Here is an 18,057-nt window from a genome sequence, read left to right on the forward strand (position 1 = left end):
CAGTCTTTTCTAGATACATAAAGATCCTCGTTAAGGTACAAAGTTTTACTTTAATCAGTTACAATTAAGGCATTATATATTTCCTGTCACCCTAAAAAGAAATAGAAGGTATGACTGATATCACAATCTCCTAACTTCTTAGTTGTCTCTCAGATTTGCAGCTGATGGATCTGATCAGCACACACGGATTTCTGGGCTTTGGCTCCAATTCTCCACAACCTTCAAAAAATTCTCAGTCTCAGAATGAGAATACCCATACCTCCCCTCTCCCTCTCTCATTGTTTTGAACACCAAAAGAGATATCATGTACCAAAGTATACTAGTATATAAACAACAAACCGCTATGCCAATGCAAATAATTATAATTTTGATTAACATTTCTTTACGTTTACCTGATGAAAGTATCTGGATATTGTATAAAATGTATCTTTTTTTAGAGGATGTGTACATTTATGGTCAATATCCTTCAATTATCTGACTTTTCTATAGTCACTTTGTTTCATTTCTAATTTATCTGCTTTATCTTCTCATTTCATGGGGCCCCATGTTTCCTCAGAGTCTAGAAAGTTTGACCTTTTAACATGTGACTTCAGCATTTGATATCACCATTATCTTTCCAACACTGGCTCCCTAAACTGGGAAAGGTGGTTTGTTTGTTTTTTGAGATTCTTAGGCTCCAGCCCTAGATAGATTCTGATTCTATGTATCTGGGACAGGACAGAGGAAAGCTCTGACATGAACCACAACCACATTCAGAGAAAATTTACCAACATCGGTAGAGAACTACCTGTAACAAACTTTTGCAAGAAAAATTGTAAATACGACATTAACAACAGAGCTAAGACAATGCAAGTAGATGCTAAAAAGTGAGTGTGTGCCCTTATGAGGCAATTGCTTTCTGCTTTATTTGTAGTCACTCACTAGTAAACAGAGACCGTCTTAGAACAATTGTCATCACTAAATAAATCACAGAAGATCTCCAACTAACAAAGAGGTGGCTAAATATTTAATCAGCATTATGGAGAAAATGTTTAGTAGGCCTTCCTTAATGAAAAGTATAAATAAATGGCATGACTACCTGTACGAATTCAAGATTTCCACGTTTCTGGAGTTTACCATAAATAGGACCTCCAAAAAAGTAAAGCAAAACTGGTATTATTGAAAAATAAGTTAAATTAACTTCAAAAATATGTGTTAAATAGATGCAATTTCATCTTTTAGGAGTTTTAAGAATGTACAGATTTTACATTCTATTTATTCTACACAGAATGGTTAAGTATGGAAAGAAGATACAAAATGTCTGGTGCCAAGAATGAATGCCACCCCTTCCAACTTCACACAGACCCACATTTGTTTCTCCAAGTGTCCCAGATCTCTGCAGCCACCGCAGAATGTGTCTATGGATTTGGGTTGTCTGCCTGGCACACAACTCTCATGACCTCCACTGTTGGTGTTGTCATAATTCCGGCAGCAGGACCCTGAGAAGTCTTAGACAGGTGAATATAACATTCTAAGATGCATACCTTTAGCTCCCCTTGAAATATTGTATAAGACATTATATGAGCAACCTATAACCCTAATTAGCCAGAGTGCCACTCCAAATATCGCCATAGGAGGGGATGTGGATAAATATATGCAGGTATTGGAAGAATCTATCACTTTTCCTCAGAGGAACCTAATTTCCACAATAACCGATATTTGTCAAATCCAATCACTGAATGTGACATGAACTTGAAAAGGGTTACACTGCCTTTGTCAGTACAGGTTTCATGGTTGCTTACATGGCATCCTGGAAAAAGTTTAAGTGAGTTGGCTGATATATAATCCACTTGTATTGGCTGTTCTGGTTCAAATCCTATTTGGGGAGAGGTAATATAGTACAATACAGTGTAATGTAATATAATACAGATCACGCAAATCCCAGCAGTTTCATAACGATCTTTAATGTCATTTACCTTGCAATTTGGATCCTAGCTCCCAAAACTTCCATTTTTTTTTGTTTTTTGTTTTTGCCACTATACAATAAAGAGTATGGAAGTGAGTAACATTCTAATCGAAGTGCAATTTATGTAGAAATATCCTAACAGTACTGAATACTCCAGCTGGTGATGGGGGTCTTCCGGAAGTTGTCCTTGTATTCAGTCCCACTCTCAGCCATGCTGAGTCCCTCCTGTCTCTTTATCACCCTGACTGTGAAAACAAACAATGTTAGCTTCTTCATCATTTTAATCTTTAAATATCAAGCAATTCCTGAAGAGTCAAACAGACTAGCTCTGTAACAGCTGAGCTGATGATACGCTAAGATTTTCTGGAAAGAGGCATTTAATTATACTCGCCAATCTCTCTGTCAACCCTTGCCTCAGAAAGCAAAATGAAATCTTCTTATCTTTAATGGATGAAGCACACAGACAAGCCCAATGGGCAGGATACTACATTGGGTGGAGGGCCAGGAGGAGGCCTACCTGCTGAGGCCATCCCAGGGGGAGGCAGGATGAAGAAGGGGCAGCCGGGTGGGCCACCGAGATCCTCACAGCTGCCATGCCATCCTAGCCTTGAACCTGACCCAGGAGCCTGAGTCACAGACGCTTACTCACTGCTCACCTTGAGCTAATAATATGTCCAGGAGATGAGCTTATGCTGAAATATTTGGGCCTAAGTCAAATGCCTCCTTTTCAGAGTCAAGGAAGGAGTTTACTTTCCTTGAAACGTGAGATTTTAGCTGAGAGGACCTAAAATGAAAACCAGGACTATTACGAAAAGACAAGGGAATGAATGAGAGGATGAGAGGGTTTAGGCCCAAAGTGAGGAGCTGGTTTGTGAATGGGCTGAACCAGGGAGGGCGTAATCAGAAAACAGTTTCATTTTTCTCGCTCCCTGGGCCTACAAATACTCACTGTAGTACCTAGTTTAACTGCCTCTGGAGAACATCTTAATTAGATCTCCCTCTACTCTGTTACTGTATCCCTGGTGCTCTAGTCCGGTGCTCTTCCCTCTTTGGTTTGAAATCTGACAGGTGCTCAGCTCAGGTGGGGCTAATGGTTTGTAGACGTGCCTGCGAGAAGAGAGGGCATGAATTCAATTTTAATTTTTGTTCCATTAATTTTCTACTCCTTCCCTTCCTTCCCCCCACCCCCTCCCCCCTGCTTTTGCTTCTGACTGGTATGAGGGTGGGACCATGGACAGAAGGACAGGAAGAAGAAAGGCAAAGGGCTCTATGTGTCAAGTGTTTGTTTTAATGTGGTTCTTGGTGGCCCCAAAATGGGCTCCATCCAAAAGTAGACTCTTTTTTTTGGGGGGGGGGTACTTTTAACTATTTTTAAATATATTTTTATTGATTTCAGAGAGGAAGGGAGAGGGAGAGAGAGATAGAAACATCCATGATGAGAATCATTGATCGGCTGCCTGCTGTACGCCCACATTGGGGATCCAGCCAAAAACATGTGCATGTTCCCTGATCGGGAATCCAACCATGACCTCCTGGTTCATAGGTTGATGCTCAAACACTGAATCACACTGTTCAAGCCAAAAGTTGACTTTCTAGTTCAAGGTCCACCTGTGCATTTTTTAGAATGTCCTCTTTGCCTGTTCCCTTGCAAAGATCGTCACATTTTCTTCTTTCCTGATTCTTACATGTATATCCTGCCTGGACACTTAACACCCTCTCCCACATCTTGTCCCCAACAGAAAATACCTAGAATCTCTCTGCCGAAGCCTCTTCACCTTCCTGGCCAGCCCTAGAGTGAGTTGCATTTAAGACTTTGAGGGCTCTGGGTAATACTTATCCCTGCTGACTTTCTGGCCTTATCCTGTCTGTCAAGGTTAGACAACTCCAGCTAAACTGCTACCTTCAAAATCACCGAGGCAGGAGACAGCCATGGACTTCTTGGTTGGTTTAAAACTCCTATTGTTGGGGGTTAAGAACTCCTTTGCATTAATCTCCAGGAATGGCTTAATAAACAACTCCAGAAATGGGATGCCTTTTTTCAGCCCAAGTTTTGGGAGTGATTTTCTTAGGATTCCTTCACTCTGCCTTAGTGAGGGAGAGAGAGAAGCGCTTCCCTCAGCCACCGGAGGAAGGGAACATCCCACAACTTCTAACTCCAAGGAGTTTCTTCCAAAGAAGGTTTTCTAAGTGAATGGCCAGCCTCCTGTAAATACTGTTGGGAAGTAAGCAGGGACAGAGGCTGCCCAGGTTGGAGCAGCCTTGCGAAGGCAGGGGTTCATGCGACACATTCTCAGCTTGAGAGTTTCAGGCTACATTCTGAGACTACAGGAGTTCAGATAAAAAATAAAGTAGATTAGGGATACATTTTCTGATTTATTCTGCCACCCACTTAGTAGCACAGCAGCCAAGCCAGGGAGCTTAATATATTTGTCCTACCATGCTCCTTTTTTTTATTGACAGAGAAAAAAAACGGACTAAGGGAAGAGACACTAAAAGGAAGTACTGAATATGTAAGTGCTTCTATTATCCTGCCCCCTGTGACCCAAGACTCCTGGTTCATGAAAGGTTAATGGCATCTGTGATAGCACTAAGAGTACAGGTGATTTCCTTCATCTAAAAACAGAGTTTTCAGAAGGATGTAGAACTATATTATTATTTTAATATTTAAGCTCGTGCTCAGTGAGATAGAAAAGCCCTGAAAGCTTTTTCTTCACAGAAAACATAAGTTGAGGGCCTACGTTTAATATCACACAAAGCAGAAATAATCCGAGAGAGAGAGAGAGAGAGAGAGAGAGAGAGAGAGAGAGAGAGAGAGAAAGCACTCTTACAGATGTACTATGGCATTTATGTGTATGTGCACAGCATTTATCCTCAATGAGAGCCATTGAACAGGTGGGGACCGTGATTTAATAAACTTTGTTTTAAACCAACATCAAATAGTAAACACAAAGCAACTGCAATCTTATCAAACCCAGCGACTGAATTTGAGCTTATCCATTCCATACTAGAGGCACTGAAACTCGAAATATAATTCCATTTTGATTATGTGCACAGATAAAACCAATGCAAAATCGTTTTCAATTTACACAGATAAAATAGGTTTCCTTTTAAGTGGAACTCATTCCAATGTTGAAATAATGTAATAAAAAAAGGAGAAAGATTTAAATTGCTATTCTGTCTGAATAGAGGAATTAAATGTAGTATAATCAATTAGTATTAATAAGAAACTGATAATTAAAGTAAAATTTATTCATCTAAATTTTTAAAACCAGATACATATTTTAGATATTAGCTGCTTTTAAAACAGTGTGCCTCCTAGAAAAATTGCATCCAGAGATTTTTAATATTAAATTATTTTTATGATTTGTGGCTATTATAACAAGAAAAATAATATGACTAACACTACAGTGTTAATAGAAATTAAAAACATAATGATTATTAGGAATAAAAGCTTTGTTTTTATGGAGAAATTCATTCTCTCCCAATGCATCTGAAATACAAAGAAAAAACAACAACAACACAGCTTTTTATTTTTAATTAATTAAATTGAAGGTTGGAATTAGTTTACTTTGCTCGGTTTGTAGAAGTGGGATAGAGATTTTAAATTAAATGTCCCCCAAAATAGCAACAGAGTTGATTTATCAGATAATCATAAAAACAACTAAAAAAAGAGATTGCACAGTAATAGCCTAATCATTTTTATGACGAGCATACTTAATTCTTAACCACCTTTCTATAGTGATGACAACTAATAGAAAAGCAATTACAATGTTGGAATTATTCCTACACCCACTCAGTCTGACCCTGTATGTTTCCATAGGGAATCCAATAGGTTTGTAATGAACTGAGATGGGATATTACACTAACTTTCTTTGAAGCTAATTGTGTTGCCACATTTACCAGCATCTAGCACAGTAATTATCTGACCAAGCATTGTTTGTTATGAGCAATATGTACAAAATGTGAGCAGTCGATAATAACTAGAAAATTGAGCTGGCCAAAAGAAATCATTATATGTGAGTTGGACTAATACACAATTGTGTAACAAAATATTCTTTTACAAGAAGACTTGAGTTAGCACCAAATTCTATACAAAATATGAAGTTGTACCATGGTGATAACATTTCAGAAAATTAAAAATGTGTATCACTCTTGGTTAATGTTAAATAGTAAAACAACCCTCTACATGTAACAATATAAGCCTTCAAAGACATGTGGAATAAATTTCTTCTTAACATGGTATAGGACATTTCTTGAGTAGTAAGTGTTCCTGAAGATGTCCTTATAAAACTGAAAGTCAAAAATCAAATGATCATATATATGTGGAAGAAAAAAAGACTTACTCGCTTACTCTCTTCTTTTTCCGCATTTCTGGGGTATTTGAAAACAGAAAGGAGTACCTATATATGAAGCTTGAAAATGAAGAGGGAGTTTTCCATAATACAGGTCTATTTCATGTTAGAATAATAGATTGAAGCTTTGGTGATAAAGTAAGAGTAAGAAGGATAAAATGATATTTTTTAGCATAAGAACACAACCATGCCAACCAATGTCACCAGGCAATATAACAGTCTCCTTCTTTGGGGGATATTTGACCCTAAGACCAAACTGTTTATTATCCTCCTTCATTCATAGGGATTCTAAACTCTCCTGAGAACCATCCAAAAATAAGAATAAAACAACAGACGACTAATACAATAAAATGGTTGACAGTCTCAAAAGCCTGGAGGACAGGAGGCAGTTTCCACATGGAGATGCCTGGGGGCAGCCTAGAACAGTGATGGTGAACCTATGACATGCGTGTCAGAGGTAACACGCGAACTCATTTTTTTGGTTGATTTTTCTTTGGTAAATGGAATTTAAATATATAAAATAAATATCAAAAATATAAATCTTTGTTTTACTATGGTTGCAAAGATCAACAAATTTCTATATGTGACACGGCACCAGAGTTAAGTTAGGGTTTTTCAAAATGCTGACAGGCCGAGCTCAAAAGGTTCGCCATCACTGGCCTAGAAAGAAAAAACATGATTGGAAAGAGAGTAATGTTGGGGGTGACCTCACCAGTACTGAACAGACACGTGTCATGCCAGCTGAGGAACAATTGGGAGGTGACAGAGTACATATTATCCACATTCTCCATATTTTCTACCTAAAGTGGACTCTTTAAACTGCACAAAGCAACTTGAAACTGAAATTATGAACAGTGAATGAATACTGAATAACATAATAGAATAATGAATTTTTCTAGAATCCCTGTGGGACAGATACATTAATAACTCTCACAGTAAAGGATTAGCTGAGATTGGAAATATAACTTATTCTTTCTTTCTTTCTTTCTTTCTTTCTTTCTTTCTTTCTTTCTTTCTTTCTTTCTTTCTTTCTTTCTTTCTTTCTTTCTTTCTTTCTTTCTTTCTTTCTTTCTTTCTGTCCCTACAAAAGCAGCCCAGGGTTGCTCTTGCTGGGACTCTTAAATCCAATGTGTGTGTGTGGCATGTGTGTATGTGGTGTGTGTGGGGGGGGGGGTGTTGTGTGTGGGGGGGGGTGAGAGAGAGAGAGAGAGAGAGAGAGGAGAGGGACAGGATGCCATCAACTATTATAAATTCATTTTGCATGAATTATTCTCAGGCCATCCATTCTCTCCCAAATCCACCGTCTTGAGATTATGTACACCCTTTATTTTCAACCTCAAAAATGTGATGGGAGTCACATTGCATTTTCTTCAGGAGTCTCCCTCCAGGATCTGAACCAAAGCCTAGGGAAGCATCTGGACATAGAGATATTTGATTAATTTTTGATTTTCTAATTTAGTACATTTTCTTTTATTCTATCTGGCCAGCTCCAAATGGCACATCAGACACTATACTTACTTTATCTTAGAACTCGGTGAAATTGTTGAATTAATGTTCTGATTAATTCACATATAATTCACTGGCTTTCTCTGAATAGGGAAGGGAAAAATATCCCTATTGGCAAATGTTGTATATATATATATATATTATATATTAATTAATAAATACTGAATATATAACATATATTAGCTTTTATGTTGCAGTAGTTAACTAGCATCATTCTTGGCTTAAATGAAAAAAAAACCTGTTTTTGTTTTTTTGTTTTTGTTTTGGAGTCTTATACTTTCATTAAGATTTTTAAAACTTTCAACATTAATTCATAATGCCTATGAATCTATTATTAGTGAATGCTGGAATAGACTCTGAATATAAGACACAGCTCTCTGTCCACTGAAAATCAGTTATATGTGGTTAAGACAAATAGTTTAAGGCCAAGTAAACCTTAATCTTAATGAAAGCTTCATCATTAACTTGAAGTATAATGTTGAGTAAACTCTATACCTAATTTTTTTCAGTTATAAAATCAGAAAGACATTAGCATCATAAGGATACTATAAAGATTTAAAAAAAAGTATTTTAACTAATTACTCTGAAAACATTTATAAGGTCAACTGCTATTGACACTTAGCTTGACACATTGTAAGTAGTAAATGCACTCTGAATGTACATGAAGGGGAAGAAATTTAGTGTCTGAACTTGGTGCATGATTTTTTATACCTGTTTGTATTATCAGGTCTTTGGATTATTTGTCTTCATTAAAACAGTTTGTATTTTATCTTAAATTCTTTTTAGCAAATGTATTGCAAAGACATTGGTTAATAAGATTATATAGGTTTCAGGTGTACAATTCTATGGTACATCATCTGTATATTATATTGGGCATCACCACTCAAAGTCAAATATTCTTCTATCACCATATATTTGACCATATTAACCTTTTACTACCCTGCACCTCCTCCCCTCTGGTAACCACCATGCTGTTGTCTGTGTCTATGAGTCTTGTTTGTTTTTTTCCTTATTTGTTACATTCACTTTTATACCTCACATATGAGTGAAATCATATGGTTTTTAACTTTTCCTGTCTGACTTACTTTGCTTAGCATGATATCCTCAAGACCCATTTATGTTGTCGCAAATGGCAGCATTTCATCGTTTCTTATGCCTGAGTGTTATTCCACTGTATACTAGTATATGTAACACATTTTCTTTATCCAATTATCCATCAAATGACACCTTTCTTAGAATTTTTAATCCATGCGTGGAACTCTTTGCTAGAATCTAGCACTTTTATGGATGTCTTTCTTTTGTCTTTATGTTCCTCATTTTTGTGAAAATTTGGGATGAAGGAGGGAGATATTTGAGTGATATTACTCTGTCATGTTGAGCTAGAAGTCTTAATTTATTTTCTAATTAAGGTGATATTTTATATACATACTAGAGGCCCGGTGCACGAATTCATACACAGGTGGGGTCCCTCGGGCTGGCTGGCAATCGGGGCCAATTGGGGCTGATTGGGGCCACGGGAGGTTGGTAGGGTGGAGGGGCCGAGAGAGGTTGGCTGTGGAGTGCACTGACCACCAGGGGGCAGCTTTTGCATTGAGCATCAGCCCAATGCACTGGTGGTCAGTGCATGTCATAGCAACAAGTTGACCAGCCATTCCGTCGTTTGGTCATCGAGTTGTTCGGTTACTTAGGCTTTTATATATATAGAATTTTGAGTATTGCTGTAATTTCAATTGTTCCCTGCCCATGAAAGAGTTGGCAAACAGGGTGACAAGACTTCACAAAAGAGACTCCTAAATTTTATGAAATGTACCCATCATGCCAGAAATAAATCCTTAGATTTTTTTTTTTTCAAAAATGACATGCAAACATATGGATATAGTTCAGCAGTTAAACTTCCAAAAGATAAAATGTATATTCGATTATTGAGTTGAATAATGGACATGCACTCTGAGGGAGGATTTACCAGGTAAAGAAAAAGTTTTCATAATATTTTTGGGATTATTATTATCAGTAGCCATAATAATTCTTTCTCTGAGTGGTACTATGATATATTTTCAAATTCTAATAAGTAATCAACATAATGACAGGTCAAGTCAGTTCAAATTTACATAAATTTATTAAATGTCTCACATGTCCAAGACATCGTGCTAGACAATATGAAGAACATAAAGTGGAGCTCTTGTGTGAATAGACTTTACAGTCAGTCAGAGAGCTGGGAATCTATAATAATAAAAGTGTAAGATGACAATTAGACCAGACATCCTTCCAGGCGTCCTTCCTTCTGGACAAAGCTGCAGCAGCTGGGGGCTGAGGCAGAGGTGGCAGAGGCCTCCTGGCCACAGCAGCATCGTGTGGGGGCCGTGGCAGAGGCGGCCGCTGTGGTGGCAGGGGCCGTGGCAGAGGCGGCCGCTGTGGTGGCAGGGGCCGCAGCCCTTGCATGAATTTCATGCATCGGGCCTCTAGTATGCATATATTTTTTTCAAAGGAGGAATTAATAAATATTGAATGTATATTTATTTCCAAAATCAATGCTCTCTCCCTATTTCACTGAAGTGAACATAGGGGGAAAAATGAGCCAAGGGGTCATGAAAAGTGGTCCAAATGCAATAGATAGGCAGGGATGTGAGACACAAAAGTGGGGAGAGAAATAAGTTGAATAACTGCAGAGTTAAGAATCTGAAAACCATTATACTGTAGAATAAGAGGGACACTGCTGACTGCAGAACAGTCTGCCTTGCCTTTTGGCTCTTTCTCACTTCAATCTTCCTTCCCCATGAAAGGGAATGTGCACTCTTTTGAAAATTAAATGTTACACCTTGAGTATATATGTATGTACCATTTGGGCATTAAGGCTAATACCCTAGTGAGCCATTTTATGCTGTAAGAGCAATAAATATTTTGAACTTGACTCATGGGTAAAAAGGCTCTTTAGAGAATATTTTAAATGTTCTAAGTTCAGGGCATATTTTTTCTATCTTTAAACATGAACAAAATCCGAAAGGAGAGCAACCAAAATAAATCCATCAATAGGAGGATGGGAAAAATAGTGGATCCGCTGTAAGATGGTGTTGGGAACCTGGCAGTTTGATAAATTCAGTACTGAGTATACACAATACTGAGTATGAACAAATGGAGAAGGTCAGGGAGAGCCAACTTGAAGAGCGATTACACAGAAGATGCAAGCAGGGGAATGTATATTACAAAGCCAATGGGATGGTAATTGCAAAGGTTTTTCACTTCTACTGTTTCCTTCCAGGGCTCTAACAGTGTGTTTATATAACCATATATCTTGAAAATTTTGCAAATATAAGTCATTTTAATCACTCTCTTTTCTTTTCAATTTATTCTCTGTCACAGGCTCCTTCCTTTCAAGTCAGGCAGCCTTGAATTGAGTGGCCTCAGTCAGTACTAGGATCCAGCTAGGTGAAGTTTGAGTTGCATGCAGACTTTTTTTTTTATTTTAGAAGGAGAACAACCATGATTTTCAGTTACTTGAAGAGTAATTAGTTAATTTATTTCTAGTCCTCCTTCTAAGCCATTACATCAATTATATTCAGCCACCTATTATACCAACTCAGGTTTGTATCTAACTTTGCATTTGTAATTTTATTTTGCTTAAAGAGGGTCCCCAGAACTGTATAAGCCTATTGACCGACAAAACCTGGAATTAAACACAATTTCTGGAATGGCAAAGTTGATAACTAACTTGGAAGCAGAGAACAGATCCCAAGAAATCAATATTGTGTAAAAACTGATACAACATAAAAGTGTTGATAACTCTTGATTGGCAATGAGGAAACCTAACTTCTTATCCCAGAACTGTAAAATAGTTATAATAATTTATTATAATAGGCATTATAATTTCATCTCTTTAGACTTTAGCTGTATTATCTGCAAGAATAAAAAATTAAATAGAATTTATAATTCCTAAACACCAGTTCTTGAATTGGTATTTATTTAAATTAAGGCTTTAAGGATGCTTTATTTATTCATACATGACTAGAATGTTCCTTGAACACTCACTCTATGTCCGCAGCAGCTGGCCTGCAGAGAGGCACAGACTCTGCCTTCCTGCAGCTGAGAGCCTAGTTGTGCTTACTGTTTTATCCTTGTGCTTATTTTTTATTAAATTTTGGGGGGTTACACTGGTTAATAAAAATATTGTTTCAATTATGCAATTCTATGATCCATCATCTGTATATTGCATTTTGTGCTCACCACCCAAAGTCAAATTTTCTCCCATTACTATTTATTTGACCCCTTTTACCCTTCACTGTCCCCTCCACCCCACTTCCTCTGGTAACCACCATACTGTTGTCTGTGTCTATGAGTTTCTGTTTGCTTGCTTGTCTTGCTTGTTCACTTGTAGCTTTCAGTGTTATATCCCACATATGAGTAAAATCATACGGTCCTTTAAACCTTTCCTGTCTGACTTCTTTTAATTAGCATGATATTCTCAAGATGTATACTCATGGTCTCATATGGCAGTATTTTATCTTGTCTGATAGCTGAATATATCCCATTGCATATACAGGGATTGGAAAAACTAGGCTTACAGTTGTTTATATGGAAAATAATCCTGTATAATAAAAGGCTAATATGCAAATTGTCCCCTCAACCAGGAGTTGGACCAGGAGTTCAACTGAGAGTTTGACCAGGGAGCAGGGCCAGCTGGCCAACTGTCCACAGCTCTCCCCCGAGCTGGCCCAGCCCAATCTGCCCCAATCGGGATGGGCCAGCCAGACCCCACCGTGCACAAATTCGCGCACTGGGCCTCTAGTACAATAAGTAATAATACAAAAATAAACCATGTTTCACATACTCAGAACTGTAAACCTTCTTTTGCCCACCACTGTATATCCCACATATGAGTGAAATCATGTGGTTCTTGACTTTTTCTCTTTGACTTATTTCACTTAGCATGATCATCTCAAGATCCATCCATATTGTTGCAAATTCCATATTTTCTTATGGCTGAGTAGTATGCCATTTACATATGTACCACATCTTCTTTATCTAATCCTCTATCAAGGGACTCTTTGGTTGTTTCCAAGTCTTTGTCACCTGGAACAAAGCTGCAATGATGGAAGAAACTAGCTTTTGTTTGGGTTTTTGTTTGTTTTCTTTGTCTGGGGGATAGACATTAAACAAATAATCAAAGAAATGCACACAGAGTTACATACTGTGTTTAAGTACTGTAAAGATAAGGTAGAAAGAGCCACAGGAGAGTAGAATAATTAACTTCTGAAGGAGATCAGATAAGGCTTCTCTAGAAAGTGTCATTTAATCTGACATACGGATGAATAGGAGGAAGTAATGATAATGGGAGATTGAAGGAAGAGGCTGAGAACTTTACAGGTTAGTGTGGAAATATGAACACATCTTGAAGTCTGAGGAAACACAGCTCAGGAGAGCAGCGGTCTCCAATTTAATTTTAATTTTGTAAAACAATGTATAGTTAAAAAACTGACTCCTGTATTATATGTTTATTTATTTGTTCATAACTAGTACACATACACTGTTGTGCTTATATTGTGTCTATGATACAGAAATGTAAATGTTTAAATATTACATGAATGGTACAGAAGCCTTTTCACTCTGTCAAAAAAAAAATAGCACTGTGATTTGAGACTAACTTATGCTTCTTTATTTTTTAAAATCTTAGATTAGTACTTTGTGATACAGTGATTATTTGTTCTATGGCCAGTTTATTTTCATGACTGATTTAATGGCGACTATAGTTTTAAAATGTTATTGTCCAGAAAAGAAGAAATCTAAATAAGAAAATTACATGATTAGCTAAACTTACAAAATCATGACTTTGGTTTTTTTAATCCATTTACTGAGTAAGCAAATGTTTTTTATCAAAAATTTCCTAGCAAATTATGATTTCCTGCATCAGTTACTTGTCTGGCAAGCTAATGAGAGTGTCTTCTATTTTTAACAAATAAATTAAAAATTTGCATATTTTTTTTTTGGTTAATTTTAGAGAGAAGGGAATGGGCATATATAAATATACAGAGAGAGAAACATTGAAGTATAAAGAACGAACCATTAATCGGCTACCTCTTGTACCTGAACCCACAACATAGGTATGTGCCCTGACCAGATTTGAACCAGCAACCTTTAGGGTGCACAGGGCGATGCTGCAACCAACTAAGCCTCACTGGCCAGGGCTCCGCAGAAATTCTTATTTAAAAATTCTAAGAGATTAGAAAACGTTGTTTCCATGGTCATAAAGTGTGCAGAGGTGAGAACATTTGTAGGTGATGCGATCATATAGCTTTCAGCATCTACATCACAGTGTTGGGGAAATTTCCAATATTTGTCTTCAAAAGAGTTCTACCCAGAAGAAGAGTTCCTTTGAAAGCATGTATCAGTAGTTGTTTCACTCATTAAAGCATCAGAGTTACCTAAAATAGATTAAGCATTTTTAGTTTGACAGAAGAGATCAGCACATTTTTTGAAAAGGAAAACTTAGAAATTTATACTTAAGTATTATAATTCTTCTAAGAATTTTGCCATGCTTTAACTAGCCAAACTTTGGACATCACAAAAGATTTTGATAGTCCCTGACCATCTTATTTCCAACGGATTGTAAACACTCTATTACATAAAGCATTGTTTTAAAAGAACAACCTCGGTAAAGCCTTAGTAAAAGAGTAAACCTATTTTTCCAAATAAACCCTGTGTTACAAGAACTGGGAGGCTTTGAAATACTCTGAATGAGTGAACCTGTTCAGGAGCCCAGGTTTGCAAGCACCTACTCTTTCCCAGCGAGCTGCTCTACTCTCTGCGAGGACCCTCTGGCAGCGGTACCAAGGATCCAATGAGCAAATGGAACTAATAAGCAAAATAGAGACAGACCCATAGATAGAGAGCAGGCTGACAGTTCTAGTGGGGTGGGGGAAGTAGGGTTGGGAAGGTGGGAGGATTGAGCTAAAAAGAAACAAGAGAAAGAACTCATGGACAGGGACAACAGTGTGATGATTTCCATGGGGGAGGGGCGAGGGTATGGGGGAATAACTAGTGATGGAAAAATAAAATAAAGAAAAAATAAGAAGCAGAAAAAGGAAGTAATCCTTATTGACATTATCAGGGAAGTGCACTTTTTAAAAAATATATTGTATTGATTTTTGACAGAGACGAAGGGAGAGAGAGAGTTAGAAACATCCATGAGAGAGAAACATCGATCAGCTGCCTCCTGCACATCTCCTACTGGGGATGTGCCCGCAACCAAGGTACATGCCCTTGACCGGAATCGAACCTGGGACCCTTCAGTCCGCAGGCCGACACTCTATCCACTGAGCCAAACCGGTTTCAGCTGGGAAATGCACTTTTATAAAATTGTGGATGAATATTAAACTAAACCCTAGTATTTTTCCATCACCTCAATGCAATACTGTCTTGTGACCCTCATGGCCTTTCTTTCCCTCACTTTGTAGACTATTGCTTTATTTAGAGGAACCAAAAGAAAGCCAGGGAGTTTGGAGGGCAAAGGCAAAGTGAGTGAGCGGTGATGCTAATGAAAGAGATAGAGCCCAGATTTGCCAAACTTCGTAGGGAATATTAAGGATTACCTCATGAACAGTAGGCTTGGCAATGACCTACATGGTGAAATTTTTAAGAAGTTAAATTATATTGATCAGATTATCATTTATTCTGTGGTTGTATTATGATTAATATTAGTGTTTAGGTAAATTTTAATTGAATTTATTGGGATGATATTGGTTTCCAAGACCACACAGGTTTCAAGTACACAACGCAATAAAACATCATCTGCACACTGTATCCTGTGCCCATTGCTCCAAGCAAAGTCTCTTTCTGCCCATTTCCCCTCCCTTTGCCCACCTCCACATAAGCTCCACCCTCCTTTGCTTCTGGCTATCACCACAATATTGTCTGTGTCTATCAGTTATGTATATATGTGTTTTGGCTAATCCCTTTAAATAAGTTATAGTGATGGTATTTTCTTCTTAATTTTATTTTATAGTGGAAAGAGCACTTAAAAGATTTACCCTCTTAAAATTTTAAGCATACAACAGATTATTGTTGACTATAAAATAATACTGTACCACAGATCTTTAGACTGACTGAAACTGCATGCCATTGATTAATAATTCCCTTATTTCCTCCTCCTCTCAGCTCCTGGCAACCACCAGTCCACTCCTTGATTCTATGAAATTGACTATTTTAGATTCCTCATGTGAGTGGAAGCATGCAGTACTTGCCTGGTTATTTATTTCACTTAGCCTAATGTCTTCCGAGTTCATCCATGTTGACACATCTGGCAGGACATTTTCATCTTTTTAAAGGCTGAATAGTATTTCATTACGAAAACACCCCATTTTCTTTTTCCATACATGTTTTTTGAATATGGTTTATTCCATGAAAAGCTGACCAATCTTTTTATTTCTTTGACTTTTTTATTTCTTCAATTGTTGTTGCTGTTTTATTAAAATTTTAATGGTCTATGTAATCCAAATGTCTGAGAAATACTGGTTTACATAAAATTTATGGTCTCCTTGGTGTCTAAAATGTTAAGATTATATACCTGAAGAAAAAGATTGAAGTCCATTGTAGGAACCAGTGGTGCATTTTCGTTATTGCTTAAGAATAGAAATAAACTGGACTTGTCTAAAGTCATTAACCATAATTAAAGATGCCACATAAAGTTACTTGTGTTTCCCAAGGGTTTGGACAACACTTAGATTACATAAGTCTTTCTGGTCAGTTTCCTACTAGCTATTGTACTGAATATATTATGAAGTATTAAGTGTGCAGAGAATTACTTGAAGCTTTTAGAAAAGCATAGTGTAACAATATAAAACACTCTAGGAAAAAAAATTGAAACATTGCATACATTTTTCAGATTTCCAACAATTTGCTATTCTAGAAGCAAGAAATCCAAAGAATTGAGTGGAAGCCAGATTATATTTTTTGCATATTTGCTGTCATTTAGACACATTCTAAATGGTAATGATTCTGTAAAATATTTCTCTGGCATTATCCATGAGAATAACACTCCAAACTTCAACGAAACTTGTTTTTATAGTAGCTGATACTTGTCAAGATGTCAACAAAAGAAAAAAAAAATCTCTCATGTTGGACTGGTTTTTGTTTCAATAAATCCGTAAATATGACACTTCTTAGAATACATTTAGATATTTTATTCCATCTCTGAGACAGAAAAGATTTCATTTACACATAGGTAGAATGAAGTCTCATGCTATTAAGGCCTCATTATTTTTACCAAGTTATCAGTGACATGTACTTCTCTAAATGACATCAGAGATAATTAAAAGTAAACTTCACTTGTCAGAAAAGTATCCCAGGTATAGTATTTCCTGAAGTCATTTTTATTTTATCAAAACAAATACATAAACCAATATGAATTATCATTTTTATAAGTGATTATGTTTATATTAAACTGAATTTCATGAACCTTTTTACAGTTGCCACCAAAGATTTTCCACAAACTGTGTCATGACTAAAATATAAACTCTCATTTTTTAGGGGGGCCGACAAGTTTGTGGTGCAACGTAACTTTTTAAGGATTAAGGTGTGGATTATTATCAACCACAGCAATCTATATATATAAAACCCTAATATGCACATAGACCAAACAGTGGAACCTAACAAGTGAACAACCAAACAACCAGTCACTATGACGTGCGCTGACCACCAGGGGGTGCGCGTGAACATGGCAGGTGTTGGCTGCAGCGAGATGGTGGAGCAGGTGAGCAGGGGCGCCGGTCGCTGTCATTGAGGCGAACCCCTGCTGGTTACTGAAAATTCTTCACTCCCGTGCACTGCAGTCCTGCCCAGCGCTTATACCTGCTGCTGGTCCTGGCCCCACTCACGCCCGCTGCTGGTGCTGGAGCCACTGCTCGCATCAGCGCTGCCAGCACCTGGTGCTGGCCCCAATCGCTTGGCACCGTCAGTGGGTGCAAGCAGTGGCTGTCATCCCTGATTGCCCCTCAGGGCTTCTCCACCTCCTTTTGCTCCTGAGGGGCGATTGGAGCAGCAGCCGCCACTCACACCTGCTGATGGCGCTGGCCCCACTTGCACCCAGTGTGAGTGGGGCTGGTGCCGTCAATGTGTGGAAGCGGCAGCAGCCAAAACGGGGCTGCAGGCAGAAAGGGGATCAGGGGCCACAACGGGAGGTGCCGGGCGGGGGTGCCGAAGATAGGCGAGACCTGCCCCTTTGCCCACCACAGCCTCGAGGCCCACAGTTTCTTTCAAGTGCACAAA

This window comes from Myotis daubentonii, chromosome 11, assembly GCF_963259705.1.
Source record: "Myotis daubentonii chromosome 11, mMyoDau2.1, whole genome shotgun sequence".
NCBI lineage: Eukaryota > Metazoa > Chordata > Mammalia > Chiroptera > Vespertilionidae > Myotis > Myotis daubentonii.